At 42.1% G+C, this 16,391-nt stretch overlaps 1 long non-coding RNA gene across 2 annotated transcripts in view; it reads right to left on the bottom strand.

Moving 5' to 3' along the window:
* Window positions 1-1,054: 1,054 nt before the first annotated feature.
* Window positions 1,055-16,391, bottom strand: part of LOC140697709 (uncharacterized) — a 60,645-nt gene continuing 45,308 nt past the window's right edge. Inside the window, exons 2-4 of one of the 2 annotated variants that reach the window (XR_012074959.1) lie at window positions 2,644-2,705; window positions 2,444-2,521; window positions 1,055-1,544 (exon numbers count right to left, since the gene is read on the bottom strand). This is a non-coding gene — a long non-coding RNA (uncharacterized lncRNA). The remainder of the gene's footprint in view (window positions 1,545-2,443; window positions 2,522-2,643; window positions 2,706-16,391) is intronic. The other variant, XR_012074960.1, reaches the window with a different exon arrangement.

Here is a 16,391-nt window from a genome sequence, read left to right as displayed (position 1 = left end):
AAACCAAACTACATCCCCACCAACAGTGTAGGAGGGCTCCCTTTTGTCCACACCCTCTCCAGCATTTATTGTTTATGGACTTTTTGATGATAGCCATTCTGACTGGTGTGCAGTGATACCTCATTGTAGTTTTGATTTACATTTCTCTGATAATCAAAAAGATACATGCACCCCAATGTTCATAGCAGCACTATATACAATAGCCAAGATGTGGAAGCAACCTAAATGTCCATTGACAGATGACTGGCTAAAGAAGTTGTGGTATATTTATACAATGGAACACTATTCAGTCATAAAAAATAATAAAATAATGCCATTTACAGCCCCATGGATGGACCTGGAGATTATCATTCTAAGTGAAGTAAGCCAGAAAGCAAAAGAAAAATACCATAAGATATCACTTATATGTGGAATCTAAAAAAAGACAAATGAACTTACTTACAAAACAGAAACAGACTCACAGACATAGAAAACAAACTTATGGTTACCAGTAGGGGAAGGGGGTGGGAAGGGATAAATTGGGAGTTCAAGATTTGCAGATACTAATATTTATAAAATAGATAAACAACAAGTTCATACTGTATAGCACAGGGGAACTATATTCAATATCTTGTAGTAACTTATGGTGAAAATGAATCTGAAAATGAATATACTTATGTTCATGTATGACTGAAGCATTATGCTGTATGCCAGAAATTGACACAACATTGTAAACTGACTATACTTCAATAAAATATATATATACAAAGTCAAAAAAATTTAACTCAACAACAACCAAAAAATCAGGTAGATCAGGTAGAATTACAGTTTGCAGGATAACAGAGTTTTGTGATCATTGCTGAGAAGTCGGAGGAAGAACCAGTCCTCCAGGCAACGCCCACTCCTCAGCATCACAGTCACCCACCCTGTCCCCCAGCTGCCAGGTCTCAGGGCTCTGCAGGTTCGCAGGCCACTGAGCTGTCCATACTTCATTTCCCAGAGTGAGGACAAGTGTCAGGGCGAGCCTGGGAAGAAGAAAGTGGGTGTTTTAAATAAACTGTGGGCTCAGAAATGCTTCGACTCATAGGTGTTGTAATTGACCAAGGATAAATGGGTATCCATTTCTTACTGCTTCTGTAATATATTATCACAAACTTAGTGGCTTTAAATAACACACATGTGTTATCTTAGGGTTCTGGAGGTCAGAAGTCTGAAATGGGTCTCCCTGGGCTAAAATCAAGCAGCTGGGAGGATTGTTTTCCTTTCTGAAGCATCTGCTTTCTTGTTTTCTCCAGCTTCTAGTAACTGCCCCAATCCTTGCCTTGTGACTCCCTTCCATCTTCCAAGCCAACAGTGGCCGGTGGAGTCTTTCTGGCTCGTTGTTTACTTTATCCATTAGAGCATGTTAATCAAAGTTGTTTTAAGTGCTCAGTCTGATAATTCCAACATCCCTGTCAGGTCTGTTTATGATGATTGCTCTGCCTCTTCAAATTGTGTCTTTTGTCTCTTAGTCTGTCTTGTCATTTTCTTCTTGATGGCCGGACATAATGTCCTAAAAGGAACTGCTGTGAATAGGCCGTTAGGAGGGTGGTGGCGAGGTGGGGGGAGGAGAAGCTGCCCACAGTCCTGTGTCTGGCTCTCAGCTTTCCAGGAAGCCTGCGCCCCTGGACTGTGAACCCACAAGTGTTTCTCAGGCCCCCCACCCCACCTTAGAGGGGTTAGACGGAAAAGGGGGGCTGCGTGGGCTGGAGCTGGGTATTTCCTTCCCCTGCCCGGCAGGTTAGGCTCGGTGAACTAGTTTCTCCAGAGGCCAGGCCTTGCTGAGAAAGAACGTTCTGGTTATTTTTAAATGGTTTCTTCCCCCCTCCCTCTGCTGGAAGTAAGAGAGGACTTTTCTCCAGTATTTACCATGGGAACCTGAATAAACTTCTGCAGATAAATCTCACAATATTGTGGGGACCCCATAAGATGGGGTCCTCCTGGAGGCTTTGACTCCCAGTACTGTCTGCGCTGAGCCTGCAGCAGCTCGTCGCTAACGATAACCCCGGCGGGGGTTTCTGAGGTGCCTTCCCCTCCAGTCTCTGTTAGCGTGGCAGAAATGCCTCGCACTTGCCTGCCTGTCTCTCTAATCTTGCAGGCAGTGGCTTGCCCTGTGTCCTCCTCTCTCTTATGAGTCCAAGAGGAATTGCTGATTTTTCAGTCTGTCAGCCTTTGACTTGTTAAGATGGAGAGGCAACTGCCAAGCTCCTCGCAGTAGAGCCGGAAACCAGAAGTCACGGAGTCCTTCCTCTGTGACATCACTCTGACAGTCCTGCCTCCCTCTTCCACTTGTAAGGACCCTTGTGATGACACTGGTCCTGGCCAGACAGTCCACATATCCTCCCATTACGAGATCAGCTGACTAGCAGCCTAATTTCATCTGCAACCTTAATTTCCCCTCGCCACGTAACATAAACATACTCACAGGTGCCAGGGACAGGACACGGTGCATCTTCGAGGGGCCATTATTCTGCCCACCACAAGATCCTTCCTCAGAACTTTTCTGGGGAGAGAAGGGAGGGAAGTGGAAAACACTAGGTCACCACGAAGAGAGGAAGGAGGGAACCTCAAAGCGTCTAGAAAATTATCCCCACTTCCAGACCCCGAGATGGCTCCACAATGTACCTTAAAGACTGCTGTCCTCTGTCTTTGTCTCTCAGGTTACTTCAGGAGAATTCTCATTTCATCTGTTTGAGGAGGAATGGATTTCTTATTATATACAGATAGTGTGTGTTTCAGAAAGTGAAGGAGCAGGCCTCTTCCCAGGGCGGTGGACAGTGCTCCTAAGTCTCAGCCCATGAACGGCAGTAATGACAGTTATGGGTCCTGAGATCAGTTTAGTGGGTGAGGAACAGCGGAGAGTGGGGAAGGCTAAGGGGTGGGAGACAGAGAGAGCAAAAAAGGAAGGAAGGGGAAAATGAAGACAAAAATTAAATAGACTGGAATGGAAAATAACAGGGTGCCTCGCGTGTTCTAAGGATAAAAATTACTTTGCTCCCCTCTGGATGGAGGCGCTGGCTTGCAGTGTCAGTGTGTTTCCCAGAGCAGCAGGCTGACCTTAGTGGCTCTCGGGCAGCCACAGATGTTTGCGTGTTTCTCCCAACCCCTCCTGAGAAAAGTGCATTATCTGCTTATCTGTGCAGAAGCTTCAGAAAGACTTGAGGGGACCGAGGAGGTAAAAAGGATGGCAACGTGGAGAAAGGAGATCAGAACAGAAGAGGAAGAGATGGGAGTTCAAAGGGAAAGAGAGAAAGTGACATGAAATCGTGAAGATTCATCCTGTTGGATTAGGAACAAAAAGACTAGATTCAGGCAAGAAATCAGCCAGGAAGATAAGCATGGACTCAGATGCTTTCCTGGGTGAAAGAACAAAGGAGAGAAAACCCCAGAACCAAAACCAAAACGCCCTGTGCTCAGGGGACCCTCCTCTTGCAGCCCTCCCTGGTGCTCGCAGGGGAAGCCTGTGCCCCGCGGCTGGCCGTCTGGGCCTCCTCTGTCTCAGCCCGGTGACCTCCAGCTGTCCCTGTAGGTAGAAATCCAAGTGGGAGGAAGTGGAAATGACAGGGGACGTGGTCTGAGTGATGGTCAGGGAGGTGGAATGACATTGCAGCTGCAGTCGGCGGCACGCAGCCCCCAAGGCAGGTTTTTGTTTAATGCCTGCTGAGGACTCAATGCCTTGATTATCCCAGACTCAGGGGCAACAGCTATTAAATGCAGCATAATTAAGTGCAGACCAGGTACCATTAACCCTGCTACACAGAGGAGGAAACTGGGTCTCAGGGGGTCCAAGAAGTTGTGCTCCTGCAGTAAGTGGTGGGGCTGTGACTCCAGCCATAGGGCTCTTTCCAACACAGCTCAACTGCCCTTCAGGAGCAAACTTTTCTAGAGGCTGCCCCATGCCTGTCACACATGGGAACTGTGCTAGCCATTTATGCCTCCAGCCTCCATGCCCTCACCCCCAACCAGGTCTCTACTCTGAAGTTTGGACCAGTGGATCTTCGGGGGGGAGGGGTTACTTTAGTGGGAGAGTGGGAAGCCTAGAACTTGTCTTTCTTGTTTCATCAGGGCTCCTGAACAGGCTCAGTGGATAGGTGAAGGTAGCCCTCTCTTCCCAAGTTTAAAATGGCATTTAAGGTCTCCTTCTAGAAACTGAATGCTTAAAAAGAACAGAAAATACTATCGTCAGTTCATTCCTATACAAAAATTTACAAACACCTGGTTAAGGATTAGATTCACATCCATTTTATGTTCCCCTGATGTAAACACAGGGCCAGTCTGCCAGTCACTGTGTTCCTCCTGGTTATCTTTTCCAATTCTTTTTCTCTATGTGTCCTCAAGCACCCAGTCCTGCCTGTGAGCTCAGACAGCACACAGAAGATTCTAACTGAGAGTGGCAGTGGGCCTGACGTGAAAGCTCTGGAAAAGACAGCCACTTCCCGCGGGGACTCTGGAGTCCTGCTCACCTGCCAGGAGAAAGGTCTTTAAGGAAGCAGTGTCTAGAGAGGCGAAGGCTGGGACAGGGGTGTGCAGACCTCTGGAAGGGCCCAGTGACATGAGGACTTCTGTGCACTCTCACCTATCATCTCCCTCCCATGTGGCAGGCTGGTCAGTATGCATAATTAGACCAGGCGCCATGAACCTCGTTACACAGAGGAGGAAACTGGGTATCAGGGAGTCCAAAAAATTGCACAGGGTCAGGAAGTGGTGGGGCCGTGACTCCAGCCATAGGTAGGAAAGGATGTCACCTTGCTCCCATGTGAGGAAACATCAGATTAAGTAAAATTAAGCAGAAGTCTTTCCTTTAGGATTTAGGGAGTTTAATAAACAAACAGGTGTTATGAGTCTCCCAAAGAGAAGCATGGTATGAAGTTGGGGTTGGGGTCCAGATTCTGCAGGTCCTGAAGCTCTTTCTGGCGGCCCTTTTAAGAAAAGGAACCACTAGATGTGGGTGAGAGATTAGGAGTCTTGTTACACAGAAGCGGGAGGTGGGTCTCAGAGCAGCCAGGGCAACTGCAGTCCACAGGACACAAAATCGTGAATGTGCGTTAGGTGAAGGGCTTTGGATGGAACCCACACAAATGAAGCTTGTGCCCCCTTAGCTCCTGGTCAATCCATTCCGTGTTCCAAATTTTCTGAACATTTTTCACCACTTTTTTTTTTTTTTTGTGGGGAGTGGCGAGCAGTACCCAAGAGACAGGCCATGTTTTGAAAAACACTCTCCAGGAACTCTGACTGAGTCTGAATGTGAAGTCCGTGGGGTCTTGGGCGGCTATCCTGGGTCTGCTGGGAAGGCGTCTGGGCAGGCGCTGCCATCCCACCCAAGTCTCCTTCTAGCTCTGCTTTCCTGATCCACCCAGCAAAGCAGTGGCCCCTGTGCTGAGACTTCTCTAACACATAGTGATAAAGAAAGAAAAGTCGCCTGCAGCTCGATGGCAGCTTCAAAGGATTTGCTATTTTTGTGGCTGTTTGATTAATCCGGGATACTATGGGTGGGAGGGGATCGCTTCTAAAGAGAATGACCCAACACCCTGGGATGCAGTAGACTCTGCAGAAAAGACTATGGACAATTCCTTTCATTTTGCTTGTTTTTAAAATGCTGCTCACTTCTAATTCATGTCACGTGAGTCCCCGTCCGACAACTGTCAAGGAGGAGCTTGGGCTGTGACTTTAAGCAAACACTGCTGATGTATTTCTGATGACATTAACAGTGCCACTCTCTCTGGCATGTTAACTCATCGGAGTTGATTAGGCTGTTACTGAAAGCTCAAGTTAGCATGTGTATATATTTCTAGCTGTAATTTGGTCCGATACCAATACACATATCAATAAAACCTGAATTAAATGTGAGATGACTGGCCTAAAACCAGAGCACAAAGGGTTTAGATTAGCTCTGATGACTTACCCAGGTGGACAGCTGCTAAGCACTGACACGGGTTATTAAGGGAAGTTGTGGAATCTGTTTGCCTGGAGGTTCTTAACTTAAAACAGTGTCCATTCTATAGAAGGAGCTTCCAGGATCTTGCCGGCAGGAAGACATCTTACTTAGTTTGGCTGTCAAGGTCTTCTAACCAAAATCACAGGTACTCTGCTCAAGGTATCCATTGAGGGGTCTTACACCCAGGTGGCATTTTGATTCCTTAACGCCTCATGTGCTGATGTGCTTTCTGTTAGGAGAGTTAGATGTTCCATTCCAGGTCAGACTAGCCGGGTGTGAACTCATTACCAACAGCTCGCTCTCATAACACTATGGTGGCTTTACTCTATAAAGTAAGGCAATTATGATTGTTGTTGTTACTACTGTTATACTAATAACTGTTATCACCACCTATCAGTTTTGAACGCTCACTGTATGTTAGGCCCTGTGCTAGCTCTTTACACTCATTACCTCCTGTTCCCCCCAAATTAACATTTTAAGATGAGTGTTATGATATCCACTTCATAGATGTTTAAACTGAGTCTTGGAGAGGCTAATAACCTGTTGATCATACAGCAGGATTCAGACCCAGCTCTGTCTGACTCTAAAGCTTGTTTTTTTGTATCACAAGGTGTGGCTGATACATCTAAAAGCACATCAGAGCGGAGTGTTGCTTTCTGCAGTCTCTGTGGCAGCCACACTCTTCGGCCGGTGCTCAGCAGATGCTGGCTTCTCTTTGGACTTGCCTTCATTACCAGACACCTCAGAGGTTCATAGAGAATGACAGATTCCCCATCCAGCCCTGACATTTTAAATGAGATGAGAAAGACCTTCATGTCTATCACCTCTTTCATGTATAGGGGTTCTCATTAAGATAATAAAAGGTCTGCCACTAAAAATGTTTGCTAATGTAATACATTCTTTTGAAAATTCTCAGAATTCTTTGAAAATCCATTGGGCACTTGTCTTGAAGTTGGGGGCAGGGAGAAACACCTGAGGATTGTTCAGAACCAAACCTGGTGAGTTAGTAGAATTATCAGTCCAGTTATAAATAACAAGATATTAATGATAAAATGACGATGTCGATTTTCTCATGTGATATTTGTGACACAGACACTGATTGTGTATACCCTATGTTTCCATCACAACCAACTGCGGCCCCAACACTGACATCCATCTCAGAGTCCACACAGTGACCTAGAAATATCTTACCTATTCACTGACCAGTGTCCAAGAGAGGGCCAACATGATGCCCTAGAGGAAATGCATTAATCTAGCAGCTGGTGAATGTTGGAGCAAGACAGATGGTGGAGGCGATGATGTTGTGTGAATTGCTTCCCCTCTCAGCAGACTGCCAAAAATGCGCTCCTTTGCTATTTTTTTCTGTTGAGGAGGGGGTGGAAGGAAAGACTCTTTCACTGGTGCCTGTAACAGATACATTTTCCTTGAATAAGGTGTAGGTCAGTGACAGGGATAAATACTTCTTGTGCATATTCTAAATGGGAAAAATAAAACTTTTAGCCTTATGATGAAAAAACGGCATAATATTCTTTTGCTAAGAATTCAGAAATTATTATATCTAGAGTTTTGATTTTTTTTTCCTGGTAGACTTTGGGTTATGTATTGATTATTTATCACCTACAGTTAGATGCAGACAAAATCAGGCTTATTTTCTGTCCCTGTTCACCTCACAAACCCTTATCAGGTCTGAAGTTCCCTGTTGTCATCAATGGCTCCGTTCTTCTGTCAGCCTCCGATATGCCTAACTTTGTCTGTCCTTTCCCTTCTACTGTTCTGTCCAGGGAATTACCAGTTCTGTAAGTCCTTTCTCTGCAGGGCTTCTTGAAGCCCTATGCTCTACCCATTCCCACAGGGATAGGCTGTTCAGACCAGAGCACTGTATCTAGACAATGGGGATAGTTTTTAATCTCTGGAACCCTTAGTTCCCTCCTGTACAAACCACCCTGTTCAGCAGCAAGCATGCTTTTCACCATTTGCCTAACAGAAGTAAATTAGTTACGCACCTAGTGTTCTGTCACCCTATTGCACACTCACTGTCTTGAGGCCTTTTCTGTGCCCATCAAACCCTTTACTGTCCCTTACTTCAATCACTGTCCACCTCTGAGGCATCCAAAGACCATTCAGCCTGGCACTTTTCACCAAGTGATGCCACTTCATCCCTTCCTGACAGTGTTCAAGACTGTCCTTTGTCACGATGTTTTCCCAGAGAATATGCACTTTCCATGTTTTCATTCCTATCACTTTCTTCAACATCCTCTTATCCCTTAGGCACTGATCTATACAGTACAACTAAAGGTTGAAATTAAAAATTTACATGCCATTGTGTTTGTAATGCTACCCTCTCCATAAATTGTTCAAGCTTCTTTTGTGCAAGAATCAGTCTCCATTTTTGATGCTGCACTTGGGCTTCGGGCAGCCCCTATTCACAAGACAATTTTCCATTTTTAGTCCCGTTTCAGCCCAGGATGATCTTTAAAATCCCACATTTTCCTTACTGACTTTGAAGTCACAAAGTCCTTCCCCGTGCCCTGTAACCAAACTTCCCTGGCTGAATTTAATCAACACACTGGAAAACTTTGTAAAGAGTTTCCTTTATAAGGAAATCATTGAGTCTCAAAGCTGAATTTAAAAATAATTATTTCTTTATTCCAAAACTTATTTATTTAATGTTGTGTGGCAAAGAAAGATTTGAGATTTTTAGAAAGCAATTTCTGTCTACAAACAAGTTGTTAAATAATCAACCCAAAGTTAAGATGCCTACTAAGCTATTCAGCTAGGATATGTTTATTTTTTAAGTACCAGGATTTGTTAGGTAGATTCATATATATCAACTTTTTTTACCCTCAGAATGATTCTTTGAGATTTTATTATTCCCAGCTTATAGACAATGAAACCCAAGCTCAGTGCAGGTAAGTTCCGAGTTCGAGCTCACCAAATTACAAATGGTAGAACAGAATTGCTACTTCAGTTTCTTACCACCTAAACCTGGCACTCTTTCCTAATCCTGAGCTGCTCTGTGCCGAGGGCCTCTGGTTAGCACTGAGCCTCTTCATGAGAAAGAGGCCAAGGACCATGCAGCATGGTTGACAACAGTGCAGGCCAACAGACCCATGGGGAATGTGCCATGCTGGTTAGACATCGCAGTCCCATGTGCATTTGGAACTGTTTCTGGGCATTATTTCAGTTCTGTTGTCTTGTCTGTTTATTGATACTTTAGTGCTGTACTCCTAAGTCATGGAAGCTTTACATTTCAGTATCTGATAGGGCTCATTACATTTCCCTCCCAGATTCTTCTTCTTGCTTTGTTTATTTATTTTTGTTGACGTTTAGTCAGTTTACAGTGTGTCAATTTCTGGTGTGCAGCGTAATGTTTCAGTCATACATATAATACGTATATTTGCTTCCATACTCTTTTTCATTATAGGTTACTACAAGATATTGAATATAGTTCCCTGTGTTATGCAGAAGAAACTTGTTGTTTATCTATTCTTCTTGCTTTAGACTCAGCTTATCTAGTTCAAAACATCATTCTGAAGTTTTTGGGGTTTTATGTCAGATTTATAAAGCCAGGGAGAGCTGATATTTCAGTAATATTTTGTGTCTGTGTAACACAGAATATAGCAGGTTTTCCCATCTGTTCCAGTGTTCCTTTGTGTCTCTTTTGTTCCCTAGTACTAGGGTCTTTTGTGTTTTCACTAGATCACAAAGATAAATCTATCACTTTTTAAACAGCCTCCCTCTTAGTTTATTCTGTGTTTCCATATTGCTTTCTTTTCCTCTTTCTCTCTCTTTCTTTCACACAGCACACGAGGACAGACATACTACCTTCTTCATCTGCAGAGTGAGTCATCACAGGCATTGGAACGAATTTGAACAAAAAGGTCCAGGACCTTCTGTGACAGGTACACAGTAAGGTGTTCTTTCTCCCTAGAAGCGCATGGCAATAGCTGTCACAAGCTTCTTGGTGGAGGGACTTCTATCTCCTTCGTTCATTGCAGTTTTCCAAGTGCCTAGAACTGTACTCATTTACTCTCAATTCTATTTGTTGGCTGACTGCATGAAAGATCCAGTACATGCCTCCTTAAATCCCACTGGAACAAAGCCCTTGGTTTATGTTTTCTGGCAGGTGAAACTCACTCTGGGTATTTCGTTGTAGAAAGTGTGTTGAGAAGAGAAGCAGGGTATAGAGGATAATTATCTTCCTGCATATGCTCTACTGACCTATTTCTCCATTAGAGTATTAATAATAAATGCCCAAGGCTCTATTGAAAATAAACAACCTTATTCCTTTTTGCTTCTTAATAGCCAAAGCCCTGAAATTCACATTTGTACAACGATGGCTCTAAAATGCATCCTGACAGATGGATACTTCTTGAGCTGTCATAAGGCGATGAAGAAAATCCAGTCAAATGTGTGGGTTAAGTCGGCAGTGAGCAATCATCATTGTGAACCGTGTTATGAACCAAGGCTCCAGGTCTCTTCATTGTTACCCTGCTTCCTGGCAGCGTGGGATGGAAAGCGTGTGCAGGAAACACAGTCACAATGTGGTTTCACACGGGAGCTCAGGTTGCCTCCCGTGAATATGCATGACAAGCCTTGATCTCACTCTGGCTACTCGAGTTTTCTTGAGCTTCACTTAACCCCCACAAACCCATTTCCTGCCTATGATTCGAAGATGTTCCTTGAGGAGGTTTGAAAAAGTGAGTTGTTTCTCCAATTGTGGAGCATTTTGCTTTCTTTCTCTTCAAGATGACAAACTGTACCCTGATTTATTTTTCTTCACTGTGAGTCATTTGCTAGTCTTAGTTTATAAATAATATTTCTACATCTAACTCAGAGGCAGATGGGAAAGTTCAAGGAAACACCCTCTGGAAAGAGGGAAAGTCTGGATTTGCACGTTGGTGCCTTTGCTGGATCCCCCGATAAGCAGCGCTGCCATGAGGAAGTAAACAGATGGCAAAGGGTCCCAACAAAGCAGCATTTAGAGCGGGCTTTCTTTGCTTTAGAAGTGACTGCTATTCTGCTCTTACTGTGAACTCTGTGTCCTCCTGCGAATGTGAAAAACAAGCTGGAAACACTTTCCTGATATTCATAAAACAGGTCACCAGATCTAAAGGTGCTTGGCCAGTTGGGAGCTCACACACTCTTGCTAATTATCATTGCGTGTTGTCTTTGTGCGAGGAAATGGGGGTGGGGAAGGGCTCTGGTGCCTCTGAAGCCAAGGGGCAGCGCTCCAGGAACCCACGCGGCGCACAGCATGTGCTGGGAAATGCCAGCCTGTGTCGCTCCTCAACTTGGCATAGAGGCTCAACTCCTGTTTGACAAAATTTATAAAGCAGACAGGGAGTAGTAGGGATTGTCTCCTCTGTACACACAGTGAAGGGTGAGAAATGGGCATGTGTAGGTTGCTATGCAGTTGTTTTGCTGTTGATGTGGGAGCCATGCCAAGCAGCACTTAGACCCTGGGAACATTTTCATTATTCCATGGAGGTCCCAGCCTTTCCATCTGAACCCACGCTAATGTCGTTACCTTTAATGACAATTATTAGGGAGAAAGTATACCTTCTTTCTAGATGTGCTGCTGAGCCTGACGACCTCTTCCTGAAATCTGTTACTGACATTATCTTGGTTGTCACAGATTACGAGTTTCTAAAGAACTGTCTGTTTTGTTTGTTTGTTTTTAATGTTAGACATTCTTTTCTTATGGAACGTTCATATTTTAAAAATTGCTCAACACTATTTTGGCATTTAAAGTTCATGATTTAAGAGCTGATGATTTTGCCTCGTGGTTAAATGGTGAAATAGCAGGGTGAAAGTGAGGTTAACAGGATGTAAAATTCCAATTTGATTGGAGTCTTTCCTTCTGAAAAATGGTGAAAGAAATGAAAGGAAGGAAACATGGAAGTAAGGAGAGAGGGAAGGGAAAGAAAAAGGGAGGAAATCTATTCAAGGAACAGTTCTGAATAGGTAAGATTATTGACTTAATCTAAGTTTAGCTGAGCTAAGTCTTTTTTCTTCAATGGTTTTTTAATCTAAAAAAAGTAAAAAATTACATTCACATTTTTAATAGTTATTCTAATTTCACATTTTTTTCTTCCAATGTTATTGGGATATAATTGACAAACAGTGCTGTATAAGTTTAAGGTGTACAGCGTAGTGATTTGACTTACCTACATCATGAAATGACCATCACAATAAATTTAGTGAACAATTATCATCTCATATAGATAAAATAAAAGAAAAAAATTTTTCCCTTGTGATGAGAACTCTTAGGATTTATTTAACAACGTTCATATAAAACATACAGCAGTGTTAATTGTATTTATCATGTGGCACATTTCATCCGTACCACTTATTTATCTTATAACTGGAAGTTTGTACCTTTTGACCACCTTCATCCAATTTCCCATTCCCTTACCCCACCGCACCCCACATCTGCTAACCACCAATCTCGTCTCTTTTTATCTATGAGTTTGTTTGGTTGGTTTTAAAGTATAACTGGTCCACAACATCATCTTAGTTCTTGGTGCACAACATAGTGATTCAATATTTCTATCCATTACAGAATGATCACCACTGAACTAAACCTTTCTTCATGCGCTTCCCAGTTCTGTCTTTGTTAGTTCAACAAACACCTTTCAAGAATGTACTCTGTACCAGGGATAGAACAAAACAGCATTTTTGGCTACCACTTAATCATAGATGCTTTTGATTCTATTCCCCAAAAGTAAATCGTTTGTTTCATTGTGCACCTCATATTCTGTCTCCCCTGCCATTAGAAAAATTACCTGTGACTTTTATTAACATGATTTTGTTTCATGGCCAGTTTAGGCTTATGTTTCCCTGTGCAGTTGTCTTTTACTCTGTTCAGCTGTCCTTGACCACACAACTTAATCCAAGTCCTCAGAAACATGCTGTACGTTACCAAGTCACGCAAGCGTGCTTTCCAGTGAGTCTGTGCAGCCCTCCATCTCGGGCCTGAATTGCTTCCTCAGCACCTCTCGTGAACTCCAGTTGCTTGTGCACTTCTCTGTCTCCCCCAGAGGCTGCGAGAACCTTGAGGGCAGGGCTTGTGTCTTGTTCTTTTCTGAAGTGGTGGCAATACAGTCAGCACTTAACCAGTATTTGCAGAAAGAAATGAATGTTGTCCAGAACATCTTTGTAATATCTTCTGACCTTCTGGCCTTTTCTTTTTATGGGATTGGATTCTAAGAGTGAGTTTTTTGGTCAAAGTCTATATATATTTTTAGGTTTTTTTTAAACATTTTTTATTGATTTATAATCATTTTACAATGTTGTATCAAATTCCAGTGTTCAGCACAATTTTTCAGTCATACATGGACATATACACACTCATTGTCATATTTTTAGTTTTAATAGATGTTGCTATATTGCTTTCTAGGAAAAGTTAAGGCAACTTTCTCCACCAATAATAAATTTTACTGGTCTTTTAGATGTTTGCCAGTTTAATAGCTATAAAGTGATATACCACTGTTTAATTTTTATCTTCCTGGCTATTAATTAGTTTGAGTATTTTTATATGTATTTGTTGGTCATTTAGATTTGTTGTTCTGTGAATTAACTTTTTATATACTTTGTCCATTTTGACACACGAAAGTTTGTATTTACTTCAAGATACAGAAATACAAAAAATATAAAGAAAGCCCTTTTAACCTAAAATTCCAATTCTAGGTATGCATACTACGGAAACACTTAGCTATGTAAACAAAAATATATGCAAAGTATCCCATTGGAATATTGTTTGTAGTAATAAAAGATTAAGTTTAATGAAAAGAAAGTAATTTAATGACTTGTGGTACTTCACTATTGTGAAAGAGTGAGGAATTAAAAAATGAGGTAAATCTACATGTACTGCATAAAAGGAATTCAACATATTGTTGAATGAAATAAGCAAGCTGTTAAAGATGTATTGCATAGTTCTGTCCAAAATTACATATGTACATATGCACATTGTGGAAGAAACTGACTGTCCTTAATCTTAGGAACTATCAGAAGCTCTATTTTGGACTGAGGCTGCAACAGGCAGATAGCAATTGTGAAAGCTAGGTCACATTCCAAAAGATGCATTGAGTTTTTACAATGTAGGAAATATATGACTAGTTCAAGGTAGGAAAAAAGAAAAAAGAAAAAAAAACCCTCAATGAGTCAGTTCCATGGGGGTTCAATTAGTTCTGAAGTGACTAACAAGAAGTATGATTTATTGTCTATCAATCCTATATTGCCATACGTTATGACTTTCTATATTTTATTTAGAACCTGTTTCCTGAACCCTGATATCAACAGCTAAAGTTAGCTTACACTTCAGATGTGTAAATGCTGTGTTTGTAGTGAAAACATGTAACAGAGTCCTTATCTATTTTTACAGATCGTCTCTATTGTGTTTCCTAACTTAGATATAATTTGTGATAAAAGCGTATTAACAAAGTTTAATGTTACTTGAGATCATTGCCGCAGCCTGATGAGTCAGCAAGTGGGCTCTTTGTTTTGTTCCCTGGATCATTAATATTCTCTATTATTGAGCTTTCTTTTTTCTTGGTGGGGAGGGAGTATTTAGGTTCATTTATTTATTATTTATTTAATGGAGGTGCTGGGGATTGAACCCAGGACCTTGTGCATGCTAAGCACGCACTCTACCACTGAGCTACACACTTCCTATTATTGAGCTTTCTTATCAGCTTATAGAAAGCTTAAGTTTAGGTCCAAGTGATATGCTTCATAGGCAATAAAATTTATTCCTATTTAATGGAAGATACTCCTTTCTAATCTTTACATTGTTCCCCTCTTAAGAAGATAATTTAACTATGCAGTTTCCACAACTTAGGTGTGTATACATATGCCTGCAAACATCTTTTTGTATGTAAACCCATAAAAGCAAGACCTGTCTGGATATACACCATGCTCTTAACAGAGCTTATGTGCGGAGACAGGGAATGGGAAAGGGGGAGGGAGGATGTTGGAGAGTTCACTCATATTCTGAGTACTTCTATAATGTTCAAACCTTTAACAAGTGGAAATATTTTCACTCTTTTCTACTTGTATAATGTTAAAAAGTGAAAAGAGAAAATAGCTAGTAATTAGCAAAAATTAATATTTTATATGTCTCAGAACAATATATAAGGTGATTACAACTTTTTGGAGTATGAGGATGCCCTTTAATTGTTAATAATTTTCTGGACAATCATACCATAGTAGTTGTACTTTTAGTATCTGTTTAGGAAAGAAATAACTATCAAAAGGCACTTCAAATCCGTTAATACTTTTTAATCTAAATTCTCTTGTCCATAAGATTTCTCTCTAGTCTCTCAGCTCCCTTGCCTGTCATCAGCGTGGTAAAACCCCAACCTTGGATGATTTCATCTTCATGTTTTCCCTATCTGCACACACACGACTGACCCTTCTGGCCAAATAACACAACTCAGCCATGGGTGCTATGCCAACTCTGCGCCATTCAGCACTGGTCCCTCAAAGCTGCCCAGCTCTCCTCCTTTGTCTCCCTAGCCCTCTTCTCTTCCTCCTCTCTTTACTTGTCATAGTAAATATTTCACCCATTCACCATTCTTCTTAAACGTTAGCCTCCAAATAATTTACTTCTCTGGAAATGTTTTGGTTTCAGTCTTCCAGGCTAGATTTTAAGCTTTTTGAGGATTGAGACCTTGCCTGTCTTGCACAAAATTATTTCTTAGAACCCAGCATACTGCTAGAGTGGGCATTTAATAAATATTTAAGGAGTAAGTGAATGAATGGATGAATGAATGAATGAATAATGGTTTATAACAGGCAGATGATGAGGGTTGCTGTGCAGCTTTGAGGGACCAGTGCTTGGTGACATGGGGTTGAAATAGCACCCATTATGTTATGTTATTTCTCCAGGAGACCTCAACAGCATGGGTGTAGACAGAGAAAAATTGAAGATGAACTCATGCAAGATTGGGGATTTGCTAGGCTAATGGAGAGCAAGGCAGTTACAATACTAGAGAACGTGGTGAAGAGTGGTGGATCATGGGATCTCTGCTGGTAAGGAAAAGCAGCTAAATGAGGCTGGACAAGGAGGAGATTATGGTTGGAGAGAAAAATTCTTACTAAATGTTTCGGAGGTGAAGCAATCCCAGGCCATGAGGTTGAGGGTGTGGCTGAGGTTGTAGGTGACTGTATGAAGAGAGGGATCATTAGCTTTGAGAGGTTAAGAAAAATGAGAGACCTCAGAGAACTGAATGTATCATCATGTAGCTGTTCTGGGTGGAGGGTGAGATTGTTTATTGGAAAGATTGTCACAGTTTCCAATCACAGGAGGGACTGTGGGACCGTGGGACCGTGGATCACATTGATGAGGTGGGATGGAAGGGGATAAAGGAATTAAACATGTAGAGATCTGAAGAAAAGAAATTAATACAACATAGATGGTGTTGACTGATATCTC

The sequence above is a fragment of the Vicugna pacos genome, chromosome 8 (genome assembly GCF_048564905.1).
Source record: "Vicugna pacos chromosome 8, VicPac4, whole genome shotgun sequence".
In the NCBI taxonomy this organism is placed as follows: domain Eukaryota; kingdom Metazoa; phylum Chordata; class Mammalia; order Artiodactyla; family Camelidae; genus Vicugna; species Vicugna pacos.
Note: the sequence above shows the minus strand (reverse complement) of the source record. Positions and strands in the feature narration are given on the sequence as shown.